Source organism: Bradysia coprophila, unplaced genomic scaffold, assembly GCF_014529535.1.
Source record: "Bradysia coprophila strain Holo2 unplaced genomic scaffold, BU_Bcop_v1 contig_476, whole genome shotgun sequence".
NCBI classification, from domain to species: Eukaryota; Metazoa; Arthropoda; class Insecta; order Diptera; family Sciaridae; genus Bradysia; species Bradysia coprophila.
Window position 1 is genome coordinate 4,241,522 of NW_023503727.1, and position 14,220 is coordinate 4,255,741.

Genomic DNA, 14,220 nt, shown 5'->3' on the forward strand with positions numbered 1-14,220 from the left:
CAGTCATAAATGAATTAAATACCCCGATAGAGGTCTATTAGAAACTCAATAAAATTTTTAATATTTGTATTATACATGGCTTTCAGCTCACCTCGTTAGAAGTGGCACAGAATTTATAATCGGAAGATTTGAATTGATTCAAGATTTGCATATTTGTTTATTTGAATTCGGTTGAGTTTCGTAGTGGATTTCTTACGTTTTTTTTTTATTATTCAAATATTTATTCATGTTGGAATTTTATTGTTTTGAATTTGATTTTATATCGCTCTATTGATTGTTTGCATACGTGTATTTATACGGTGGATACGTCATCGAATTTTTATCATTTTGGAATTTTTGAGAATATTTTGTAGGTTTAATGAGGAGGAATTGCCGTTCTTTATATCATTATTATGATAATGACATGTCTTGGGGATCATTCATAAATTACGTAACGCTTTTTCAGTTCTGTCATCAAAGTTAAATCCCAGATAACCCGAGAAAAAAGCGGCATTCAAAGTGTTACTCCCCTAATAAACCTTCTAAATTAGGTGGTAAAGCATAGTTTTAACTTCACAGAGCGCGAGTTAAATAAGATTCAATTTTGACGACAGCACTGAAAAAGCGTTACGTAAACTAGGCCCCACCTTTTGGGCGGGTCAGGTCCCTTGACTGACAATTTTTTTTCAATATATTTTTAATCAATTTCATTTTATTTTCCGTTGTTAATCTTCCGAAACATCACAAATAACTGATATAAAACATTCGCTTGAGTACAAGTTCTTTGGAAAACCACTTTTTCTGTTCTCTATTTTCTTGTAAATTTGCGGCCAGATTTTTAATCAACAATACATAAATAGACAGAGACTCGTGTGAATTACGGCCCTCGCTCCGCTCTGCCCGCAAACTTCCCACTCGTATAAGTAGTCTATTATTCAGTTTTAGTCTTATTGTTAAACGGACGCTGTTTTGCACTAACCGTACTTAATTTTGCATCCAAAAGATACAATCAGGATACCCATGAAATTTTAGGATGCACGAAATAAGTACGGTTAGTGCAAAACAGCAGCGTCCAAACAAAAGTAAAAGATGCGAATTTGGAACGATTAGAGGACTTTTCACTTTGGTACAATATAAAATAGTACGATAGACGTTCTTCCCTTACACTTATGTACAAAAAGGAAGCCCCCCGGTACTTTCTACATTCACAAAACCTTTAATCATGAAAAAAAATTAGCACGACTCGTGCGAATTACGGCCCTCGCTTCGCTCTGGCCGTAAACTTCACACTTGTGGGAGTTTTAAAGTTTTCTGAATGATTGTTTTTTAATGACATTCCATACATTTGAATAACGATTCAGAAATTGGTTAAAATTTTGTTAAATATTTTATGTCATGGCTAGAAAACTATCATGCGTTATAGCCGACTTTCACCTGACTGTCCTTGACTATAGCCAACTATAACCGTGATAGCTGACTATCACCGTGATAGCTGACTATCACCGTGATAGCTGACTATCACCGTGATAGCTGACAATCACCGTGATAGCTGACTATCACCGTGATAGCTGACTATCATGCATGCGTGATAGCTGGATATAACCAACCGACAAAATCAAATTCCATCAAAGTAATCTTTTTCGATTGATTGAATTTTCCAACAGTGGAAAATACTGTTTTTCTGGAATAACTTCCAGATCCTTAATCCCACATAGCCCATCTTCGAACTTAACCTCAGGAATTGAATTCTGCGTCGATTAAAAAAATAAAATTGGTAATTGGTTGATAATTACTCAAGTTATCGTGTATACAAGCAAAATATTGGGACAAACAATTCCGTTTTTCATAACATTTCATACAACCTTTGGTATACAAACATTCTAGGGTATTTTCCGGCATAAGACCCTGACTTACAGTCAAGGGAATAATGAATGATCCGTTGCCGGGTCGTAGCTCAATTGAAATTTTAAGATGTGTACAAGTCAGGGCCGATTTTAGGTCTAACCTAAAAACGTTCCAAATAATTGGAAAATCTGAATTTTTGTAAGCTTTTTTCGGAATTTTCAAAGTTTGTCGGAATTTTCCCGATTTTTCCAAATTTTCAGCATTTTTCGGACTTTAAGAATTTTTGAAAAAAAAAACTCTAGTTCAAGTCCACGAAATACTTTGAAACTCAAATTTGAAAGCCTATCGAATTGAACTATATTCAAAAGCTAGTAGTCTATACACCACTCTGGGCTACGAACAACACATGACTTTAGTTCAGTTCCTTGTAATGACTCAATTTCTTGTCCAAATAAATATTATTCACCATTGCATCTGGTACTTCATTTGTTCAAACCCTATTTATACGAAATCTTCAACTTAATTTAAATATTTACATTTTGCTTTGTGAGTCCAGCTAGTACTTACCGCTTATTTTTGTCATTGTTTACGATAAACCGAACAGAAGTCCAACATTCCTTCTTGTTATATCTTGTTAAAATGTTATAATCCCCAACAATAGCCCAAACTTTGAGTCGAGCATTTGGAAAGTTGTTGCAGTTATTTTGTTTGATTAAAATATTTGATTTAATATTAAAGTTAGATCCTCACTTCATGTGTAGCGAACCCACCCACTCAGTCGTTTGGAATAAATTCTAAGTATTACTCTCTTCATTCTGCATTAGTAAATTACATTTCTCTAGTGCCCCAGTTTGAGGATGGATTATATTCAATTTTCCCAGAAATAACATAAAATTTCCCTCCACTAATGGCCAAGCCATTCTATATTGTGAAACGAACGAGAAACAAAATACGATGCATCTATGGTAACGATGAGACGACTTTCGCTGTTAGTTATCGAAATGTTTCCTTACTTTTCACTTTTACCGATAATACTACAAGACGAACGTTATTACGTATCGTATTATTGTTGTTTTTGTTGCTGTTAATTTTCCTGTATACAGTTTCCTTAATCAATATGAATGGGGGATTTCCTTGAACATATACTTCAGTATCAACATCAACGTCGAAGCTTATTGGGAAGATACAAACTGCAAGCAATTAAATCAGTATATTGAACACAATACACTTTATATGGAACTACACTATCATCATCTATGGCTGATCCATGATTATTAGCACTGTAACAATCGAATTATTCGAAGCACACCTCTCCAATAAAAAATTATTGGTGGCAATAACAATAACGTCTTACCGATATCAACGTCATTAAAAGTTTTATTACGCTCCTTTAATTAAATACTTGGAAGACTTTCGACTTTCCATGTATATTATAACACTTATGATTGCATATAAATCAAAATATAAATACGAATGGATGTTGTTATAGCCATAGGAGAGTAATGAATCTGTCGTTTGGATGAGATTTTTTTTCTCTCTCTCTCTTTCTCTTTCGTATTTACTCTGTTAATTAAACAAAATTTTTGTGCACAAAGAGGCAAGACCAGTGTAACGATAATTAAATGAATAAATATTTACTTTTCGAGTAGTTTTTTTTTCCAATTTGCATCAACCAATACTTTTAACGTCTAACCGGTGTAACGTTATCTAAATAACATTTAAATTTAAATCGATGAAAATCCACCATAAACGAATTGTATCTACATCGAATCGAATGTTGGGTACACACACAAAACACTTAAGTAGAGGCAAACGGTACGAAGATGGCAAAAAAAAAACGTTCGTATAATGTGTATGTGTGTACACTCTGGATAATTTAATGTATGTACCACATATACAATTACCATAATTGACTATAAATAAAATAAATCAAATAACAAAAAAAAGTCGACTTCTATCGTCATGTCTATACCATATCTTACATTGCTCTAAGGTTATAAAATAAAGGTACACAAGATATTCCTTCAGCTCATGCAAGAAGAAGAAGAAGAAGAAGTAAAAAAAAACCTCACACAAAATTGTAACGTGAGGAAAATCATTGAAAGAAACGACTTACGAAATTTAATATACTTTTGATCCGACAGCAGTGGGAACTGACACACTTAGAAAATGTTAGGAATTGGTATTACACATGCCTCTATGCCTAGGTGTATATGATAATATTATGATCAATAGGTTAGACAAGTATTTTTTCCATCGTTTCCAGTAAAAAGCTCGTATCGAATTTCAGCAACAAAAAAATATTTACTTTTTGTGTCTGATAAACAAAATTATTTCGAAAATATCAAACCTCCTCGATATCATGTCAATAAAATGTTGAAATTTGTCTGGTAATGTTTCATTCATTTACTGTTACAATGCACAGATGAACGGAGTGATATCTAATGCCTTGTGGTTTTATGAATGGTTTTTCTTTTTTGGAATGTGTGTTTGTGTGTGTATCGCATGCTGTGTACACATTTCCTATTAACTCATTGCGAATCGTGTAATTTTACTCGCTTGTTTCATGCTTATCCATCAATTCATCTTTTCGATGATGAGCCGATATGAATTCATCGAAAATCACCTATAGGTCAATCAATAGCGCGATGAAAGCTTGTTGCGAATGTCAATGTTTAAAACACCGAAATCAAATGTGATTTTCATTTGGCAGTTGCGTGTCATATTTCCATAAAATAACGACAAATTGATGTTTGTTATTGATATACGAACCATTTCGATATGGATTGAACATTAAATAGAAGTCCAACAGTAAAATGTGTTCGAACGATTACGAAATCCGACGATATTGAATGAAATGATGCCAGCTCAAATCACTTTCCTTCGTAGGACGTACGTAGACCAAATAAAAAGAAAGATGAAACCTTGACTCATTCCAGTTAAAAGGGTCGGATAAAATGAATAAATGGATGTGTTGCAGAATTGTATTTTTTTTCCCTGGCCGTTTGCGGTTTTGTAAGTAGCTCTTTTTATTTGCAAAGCATTGTGTTACGTGTGTTACATGTGTGTGAGTCAGAAAGCCATTCAAATTTATCGGCGGACTAATTTAAATTAATGACCATGCTCTATCTAGGTAGAGAGAAGAGAAAAAAACAAACACTTAATCACTTATATGGAAACACACTCACATATATACCCGGTTGAGCAACGCAAATGTATATTTAATTTAGGCAGAACGATTTGCAACATACACAACTAGATAGATAGATAGATACGTATACATATGACCATTCCAAGCTCACAATTGAGTTTTTTTTTATAATAAAATTCGACCCAATTAACGTATAAGAGAAGCCATGTGGGTAACCCACAAAGAGTAATGTTTTAGGACGTTTCAAAATACAGCCAAAAAAGCTTGTATGCATGGCACATAGGCATTTTCGACTACATGAAAAAAAAGAAGAAAATTTTAACAACCAACAAAAAATCGAGTAGATACGATTTACACACCATACCAAACGGTGTTGTTCTTTTCGGATGTTATTTACATTTTCTATTCAAAATCCAATATCAAGTTAAAATTGTATGAAAAAAGCAAATATTTTGAGAACCAGGGGATGGTGGGGGCACATTGATATGGGATAGCCATTTGGTTATTTATTTAAAAAAAAAAAAACGAATTAATTCACTTCAGTTCCGATTCTCAAGTGATTTATTGTCAACGAAATTCTATTTTCCATTTTTATCCTGCTTTTAACTTTTCATTAGATGAAAATCGATTCGACAGAACGTCGTTCGGTTAATATGGAAAAGAATGTGTTGGATAGCATTGTATAGATAATAGCGATGAAGGTGTACAAATAAATTAAATTAAATTGGGACAAATCGAATATTTCGTAGTTTTTACTTCGTCCGATTCTGGGTCGTATCGATTTAAAAATTAATATCGAACAGATGAGATATCTTATAGGGATGAAGCACAACATAAAATAATTTAATTTTGTGCGACTAATTGACTCTTTTACAGGGTTTCAAACATAATGACACCGGTGTCATTCATTTAAGAGTCAATTCGCCAATTTCTCAGCCACTTGGAAAACAAGCTCGCGCCGATATTATTGAGTTATAGCTCATTCGATTCGTCGTTCAATTCTCAAAAAAATCCAGTTTGGGTGTAATGTGTCTCCATGTGAAGTAGTCCAGTTCAGACAAAAAAAAAAGTTTCGAGTTCTATCGAGGCACATCATCTAATTGTTTCCTATGATCTAGTAGAACAATTTTGTAGAAGATAGTATTAAAAAAATTTCACTCTCCGGGCTGCGCAAAGAATTTCCATTTTCTTATAATTCGCTAAAAGTGAACATTTTTAGCGAATTCTAAGAAAATGTAATTTCTTTGCGCAGCTCGGAGAGTGAAAATTTTTACACAGTTTCTTTTACAAAATTGTTCTACTAGATCATAGGAAACAATTAGATGATGTGCCTCGATACAACTTGAAACTTTTTTTTTGTCTGAACTGGACTAATGTGAAGTGATGTCAGAGGGTGGTCACAACACTTTTTTTAGTAATAACTTGAGGAAGGAATAACACAAAAAGTTGAGACTTTGTAGGATTGTTGGTATATCCACGGCCGACCGTTTGAGCCCACTCTGACTTCCACACGCGCCACCCATGGCCAGCCATCAGTCAAAGTATGGTCAACTTTCAAATAGTACTGTACCTCTGCAACATCATTGTTCTGATGTTTGAACTACACATTATGGTAGCTGGCTTCAGCCTGTATCACATATCAAAAATCTACCACATAAGTTTTGTATTGCAGGATTTGCGGACCATTTGAAAAAAAAGTGGACCTTTACGGCTGGAATAAAAGAGTAAATTTACAGTCAAAGGCAGTCAATTTTCAGCATAAATTAGCTTCAGCTGTTTTTCAGCTGATCCACACAAACAATCACAACCGTTTATACATCTTTATACGGTTTTACCACTATCATGCGCGTGCGTGTAGCAGCTTCAACCGTATGAACAAGGAAAACCAGTTTTGATTGTATATGTGGATCAGCTGAACTCAATCGAAACGAAAACCTATTAAAAAATAATTGAGATCTGTCCACCCAAAAAAAAAACGTCTGAAAAACGATTCTCTAAACAAAATCCGACATAAACATGTAGATAAACAAGGACCGGATCCGTTGCTAAACAAACGTTTATAATTTATAAATAGAAATAGTTTTGATGTTAAAACATGAACCAATTAAAAGTTACGTATAACACGATTAAGTTTCCAAAATAAATTAAAATAAAAAACCCATTTCTCGACCATTAAGCTGTGAACAGAAAGTAAAATTCTTTCGGTCGATTTATCAATAATGTATTCAACTGTTTTTCTTGCGTATTCCATTCTGGATCTGAATATATATATATAAAACCTCACCCGATGAATGAATACACAGCCCGTCAAATTCCATTATTGCATTCACAATCGTTTCTTGAGTCTAAAAATATATTTCAACTCGTTTTAAGTAAGATGAGTTTTAACTGCTAAACGAATCTGGATGGAGTATATTATTACACATTCAAGAAAATTATATCCGGAAACAATTTTCTATTAAGCTTCGCTAACTATATAATGAAGAAATTTTATTCCTCGGATTATGACTTTATTTTTGGCTTCAAAAATCAATGAAGTATTTCCGCGTGTTGTGTGTTTTTTACTTAGTTGTTTCTATATTCACATTCAACCGCACCGTTTATTGAATTGTATATTATCAACAAAAAATAAATAAAAAATCACGAACAAAAACAATTTGGGTTAGTTTTGTTAATTGTCCCGTTTCGGGGTTTCGTTTTACAATTTTTTTTTTATCGTTCGTTTGGTTCATACAAAAAAAAAGAACAAAAGTAAATAAACAACAACACGTCGAGCAGCTCCTGGAAACATATTTTTTAATATTTGCTTTGTCAAAAGTTTTGTGTAATTTATTTTCGTACAAAGTACCATCACTGTACACAGTGTGTGTGTGTATACACAATAATTGAGCCAAACAAACAAAACAAAACACAAAAAAAAACTCTAATTAGTTTTGGTGGTTGTGACGTGACATTGCAATAATAATAGTCTGTTTGTCTGTTCGCCTTTCTTTTCAATATAAAATTTAAAAAATAATTTTTTTTCTCTTCATTTCTACCGCAACTTTAGAAATGTTTTCAATTAAACTCTATTATTGAACAATCGAAATTGTATGTAGTTTACATTGCATTATCTGTAGCATGTGGTTGATATATCATTAATATCATTTCTGTGAAATTGTTGCTAATAAAAACGACTTTCACCGAATAAGTATATTTATGTTGGCTATGGCTAAAAGGTCTCATAGGATAAAGTATGTTGTGTGTATTTTGTACATCTTATATGCCAGGGCCCATTTTCTGGAATTTTCTGCAATTTTTTGAAATTTCTAAAATTCTTTAAAGTTTCTACAGATTTTAGAATTTGAAAATTTTGTGGAGAAATGGCAGAATTTTGGAGAAAAATTCTTAGAAAATTCTATAAATTTCTGCGAATTCTGCAAAATTCTAACATTTTACCAAACTTTACAAAACTTTCCAAAATTTTCCAAAACTTTCCAAAATTTTCCAGAATTTTCCAAAATTTTCCAGAATTTTCCAAAATTTTCCAAAACTTTCCAAAATTTTCCAAAATTTTCCAAAATTTTCCAAAATTTTCCAAAATTTTCCAAAATTTTCCAAAACTTTCCAAAATTTTCCAGAATTTTTACAAATGTTCTAGCAAAAGTTGTGGACAATCCTCATAAAAATTCTAAAAAATTATTTTAAAAAAAACCTTACAGTCAGAGGCGATAAAATCTGAGCATTTATACTTCAGCTGTTTTTCAGCTGATCCACACATATAATCAGAACTATTTACACGGTTAAAGCTGCTACATGTACGTGTGTAGTAGTGGTAAAACGTTATTTAGACATATTAAGGCCCGTCATTGGGAAATGACAGGACAGTTTCCCGAAAATGTATGTAAAATTTTATCACAAAAATTCACCGAAAAAATTCTTTTTACTCGATGCAAAAACAAAAAGTTTTTTTTTGTTTTGTCGCGACAAAAACACAGAAAATATTTCGACACAACTGTGACACTCCGCTACTATAAGTACTAGAATGAATGTTTGCTGTGTTCACTTCGGTGATAAAATATTTTCATTCAAAAAAGTGTCGGACATATTATAAAAATCATCAAACGGTTGACAAAGGGTAGCGTATACATTTAATAATGCTCATCGACCATTTTTTAAAGCTTTACAAGGGCTCCGCGGACATTCTTTCAACGATAGGAGAGCATTTACTAAAAATTGAGCCTCTCGTAAGACTGCGATGAGCGTAAATAAATGTTCGTTCCTCTTTAGTAAGCTAAGAAGACTTCGCGAAGTCTAATTATGCCATCTCTTTGAATAAAAATATCGGCTGAGTTCTAATAATTCCCCGCTGAGCTCTAATAATTCCCCGCTGAGCTCTAATAATTATTCGCTGAGCTTTAACAAACCTCCTCTGAGCTCTAATAATTCTCCGGTAGGCTTCAGGAAGTGTCCGTTAGGCCTAAGCAAGTTGCAGGAAGGGTTAATGGAGCGAATCGGACACTCAGCGGAGATCTGCCAAAGCTAAGTGGAGTCTTATTAAAGCAACAATTATTAGGTATCCGCTGATGCTTATTGAGTGTTCGCTTAGCTTAATTGCCTTACTACAACGTGGTAAGGTCTGACGGACTCTTACTGAAGCCTAGCAAAGAATTATTAGAGCTCATTAAAGGTTTATCAAAGCTCAGCGGAGAATTATTAGAGCTCAGCGGAGGTTTGTTAAAGCTCAGCGGAGAATTATTCGACCTCAGCCAATATTTTTATTCAAAGAGTTGGCATAATTAGACTCAGCGAAGTACTAAAGAAGTGGGAGAGGTTACAATTTTAATAAATGTCTACCATCGTTGAAGTGTCGGACACTTTTTTGAATGAAAATATTTTACCGGCGAAGTGGACACAGCAAACATTCATTCTAGGACTTATAGTAGCGGAGTGTCACAGTTGTGTCGAAATATTTTCTGTGTTTTTGTCGCGACAAAACAAAAAGAAAACTTTCTGTTTTTGCATCGAGTAAAAGTGTTTAGTGTTCAAATATGCCTTGGGGACATAAAGAGACGGTGCACGAATACAATGGAAAGCATAAGAAGTGAGTTTTTTTGAATTTTTTCGGTAAATTTTTGTGATAAAATTTTACATACATTTTCGGGAAACTGTCCTGTCATTTCCCAATGACGGGCCTTAAGAGTTTTGATTGTTTTTGTGGATCAGCTGAAAAATAGCTGAAACAAATTCTTGCTGAAATTTCAATGGCTCTGACTGTAAAATATCAAAAAAAACTTTCTTAAAAATTTCTAAAATATTTTATAAAATAGGCCCTGATACATACCGAGGTGTAATTTTAACATTGGCCATGTCACATAGCATAAGTACCATACATATCGTCTTGCGATGGAAATATTTTCGTATCAATTATTAATAAAAGTAAAATCTATTAGAAAGTCTATGTACCGTGAATGAAAAAAAAGCGCGACTCAACTTTGGATAATGTTTATTTACCTGTCGCAAGTTGTGATAATAACAATAAAAATTGAATTTATGGAGTTGCTTTAAGCAATTTAAAATTTACGAAACATTTTTTTTTCTGCTTCTTCTGGCGCTTGGTTTATTTTTCCTATACCTTATTTTCCACCTTTATTATATGAGTAAAAGGGCGATCATAAAAAATGGATTTTTTTTTGCTCGTCTCGCATTTTCTTTGACATAGAGCAGCTGAGCAATAAAGTATGGAAAATTTACATTTATGACGAAAAATTTCGTTCCATTTTTTTTTTGGTTTTTGTTCTTTCTTGTTGGATTATGTTACCTTATTGTTATCAATAAGGAAAATCGAAACAAACAAATTTGCATTTTCTTGTCTTTCTGATTTTTTTACTTGTTTTTCTTTCTACTTCTTATATCGTTCCATTGGTGTGTAAAATCAAAACAAACGCTTCACCATATCATCCTCCACAGACAATTCGTATAAAAAATGACGCTTCAAAATTTATATATTCGTTTGGGTCTGTGTTGTGCTTATAAGTCATAAAAGGAAAGACGAAGGGTACATGCCTTACAGAACATGGTTTCTGTTCACTGTATTGTTCAGCATAAAAGAATAAGTAGCACAAAATGGCAAATGATCTTTGTCTAGTTTGTATTGGCATGTTAAAATTTGCTTTTTTATTATCGTCGTCGGTAGACTTTTATCAACACTGGATGATGGCTTTCTACAGAACCTTTGTGTACAAGAATTTATATTTACCTCAACAAGAGGTTAAATTTACATTTTGTCAGGGTAACATGATTTTTATTATGAACATCTTAATTAATCTCTTGCTGTTTTGTGGAGCGTCTGGTGTTTTATGGTGTCTCGATTTTTCGATGGTTTAACACATAAAATTCGGGCTGGACTCGTTCACATTTATATATACGTGGAGACAGTGGAACGGTTTATGCTTGAACAAATTTGGTTTTATGTCTGATAGAAATTGTCACTAAGATGTTGAATCAATCGTTGTAATAAGGCTTGCACGGCTGCATGAAACATTTTTTTTTATAAAACAAAATCGTTTCGGCTTGAAACATTTATGTCCGATCATCGTCATATCAATTTTCTCGAGTGTGAAATAAATCACCAAAGGTGATTCACCATTAACGGAAGCTTAGCATGTTTGCTTTTCTTTTTCGTGCTTTCCAGGAAAATAAATTTCAACTTGTTAGGCATCTCGTGCTTGACACAGTTTCATTTTTATACTCCTACATCACATTACAAAATAATGAGATCAAAAATGTCGTCAGTGAAGCATTTTATTTCTGAAGAGAAAAGAAAAAACCATTGAATCTCGTCTACCATGACAATGACAAAATGCCTCAAAATTGAAAAAGAGAAAAATGTGGCACCAACAATTTCTCGGAAGAATGGAAATTCTGAACATAATTTAAAATGCCAATTTCAAAGGAACAACAGCACACATTTACAAAATTTGTATGGAACCGCACTGTCGATAAAAATTTATTCGATTTACTTAGTCAGATTTAAACTGAGTCACAACACTATCAAAGGTTGCAAGATCAGATTCTTTTCGTATTGAATGGTAACATCTGAGTCTGAATCATCAAACAAAAAAAAATGTTTGAGAGTGTGTGAGAGAGAGAGAGAGAGAGAAATATCAATTTAATAATTTCGAGTATTGAGATCAGAAATTAGTCTCACTTTTGAATAAAAGACTTAAAGGTAAAATGTCGTGGGAGGAGTGCTTGTACGTTTTTATTGCCTGAAAAAAGTCTTGTCGTTTCTCAATGCCACAATCGAAAAATTAGACTCTAAAACGAAAGTAATGATACACATAAAACTTTTGAAAATATATTTAAAGAACGGATACGAGTTCAATAAATGGTATGCCAGTATACATATATATATATATGGCATACAGACGAGAGCTCCGATGATATCGTAAGAACGACAAATTTCACAGTAAATAATTTTTAAAATACACAAAAATGTATTCAAATTTATTTAAAAGAGCAAACAAACGAAAAGACAACACACATTTAAACCTTTAAAGCATATGTGAGTAGGTTCTCATGTTTTCAATGTTCCATACAAGCCGATATATAGAATCTATACGTAGCGAAACATACACAACATGGCAGAGAGATACTCTTTTTCTATAAATGTACAAAACAGACAAATAAAACATCATCCCACAGACTCCACCAGTACATTATGGTAAAGTCTTTTCCATTTCTCCTCCATCCATTTCAAGTGTATGCCGGAATATATACATGGGAAATTAATTAAGTTTTGTTATGTCAATAAATACAATATTTTCTTTCGATCTGTCTTTACTTTTTGATAGGTTTTGTGTTTTGTGTCAGACATTTTCTTCATCGTCTTTTTTCCCATGTTTACTTTTACACATTAATTTAATTAAATGCTGTGAGGGATGGCACAACTTTTGATTAGAATACCGGTAACGTCTCATATATTGGTCTAACATTTGGAGTGAAAAAACTTAATGATTTATTTACGCAATCCATAATTTCTGTCATTTTTCCGAAATCATCACGCTTTAGTGGTGGAAGAAGTTTTTCATATAGAAAGTGTCTCGACCTTTTATTTACTAAACAGTTAATAAATCGAGGAAACTAAACTCAGATTCGTCGAGTCTGGTGGAGGGCGATATGTATCCAGACTGGACAAAATTTATCATCAGACTAATTATCGCCCGAGAATTATCACTCGGAATAATGAGAACTATCACCCGGCGAGCTATCACCCGAGAATTTATCAGCCGAATCGATGAGAATTATCACCTGTGTCGATGTGAATTATCACCTGGGTCGATGTGAATTATCACCAGGGTCGATGTAAATTATCGCCGGAATTAACACCAAAAAAATTGTGACTAAAATTCTGTTGAAGGGACAAACCTAATGGGGTCTCCTTCAATTAGCTTCTAAACGGTTAATAAATCGAGGAAACTTAACTCAGATTCGTCGAGTCTGGTGGAGGGCGACATGTATCCAGACTGGACGAAATTTATCACCAGACTAATTATCGCCCGAGAATTATCACTCGGAATGATGAGAACTATCACCCGGCGAGTTATCACCCGAGAATTTATCAGCCGAATCGATGTGAATTATCACCAGGGTCGATGTAAATTATCGCCGGAATTAACACCAAAAAAATTGTGACTAAAATTCTGTTGAAGGGACAAACCTAATGGGGTCGTTCAATTAGCTTCTAAACAGTTAATAAATCGAGGAAACTTAACTCAGATTCGTCGAGTCTGGTGGAGGGCGACATGTATCCAGACTAATTATCGACCGAGAATTATCACTCGAAATGATGAGAACTATCACCCGGCGAGTTATCACCCGAGAATTTATCAGCCGAATCGATGTGAATTATCACCAGGGTCGATGTAAATTATCGCCGGAATTAACACCAAAAAAATTGTGACTAAAATTCTGTTGAAGGGACAAACCTAATGGGGTCGTTCAATTAGCTTCTAAACAGTTAATAAATCGAGGAAACTTAACTCAGATTCGTTGAGTCTGGTGGAGGGCGATATGTATTATACCCCAGACTGGACGAAATTTATCACCAGACTAATTATCGCCCGAGAATTATCACTCGGAATAATGAGAACTATCACCCGGCGAGTTATCACCCGAGAATTATCAGCCGAATCGATGTGAATTATCACCTGGGTCGATGTGAATTATCGCCTGAATTAACACCAAAAAATTGTGACTAAAAT

General features: G+C 33.6%; 1 protein-coding gene and 1 long non-coding RNA gene across 3 annotated transcripts in view; both read left to right on the top strand.

The window, feature by feature from the left end:
- LOC119082764 (hemicentin-1) overlaps positions 1-14,220 on the top strand; it is a 163,467-nt gene that overhangs the window by 86,372 nt on the left and 62,875 nt on the right. The window lies entirely within an intron of this gene.
- LOC119082777 lies at positions 847-10,489 on the top strand. The gene is made up of 3 exons (XR_005088709.1): positions 847-1,049; positions 6,505-6,510; positions 10,479-10,489. It is a non-coding gene; the product is annotated as an uncharacterized LOC119082777 (long non-coding RNA).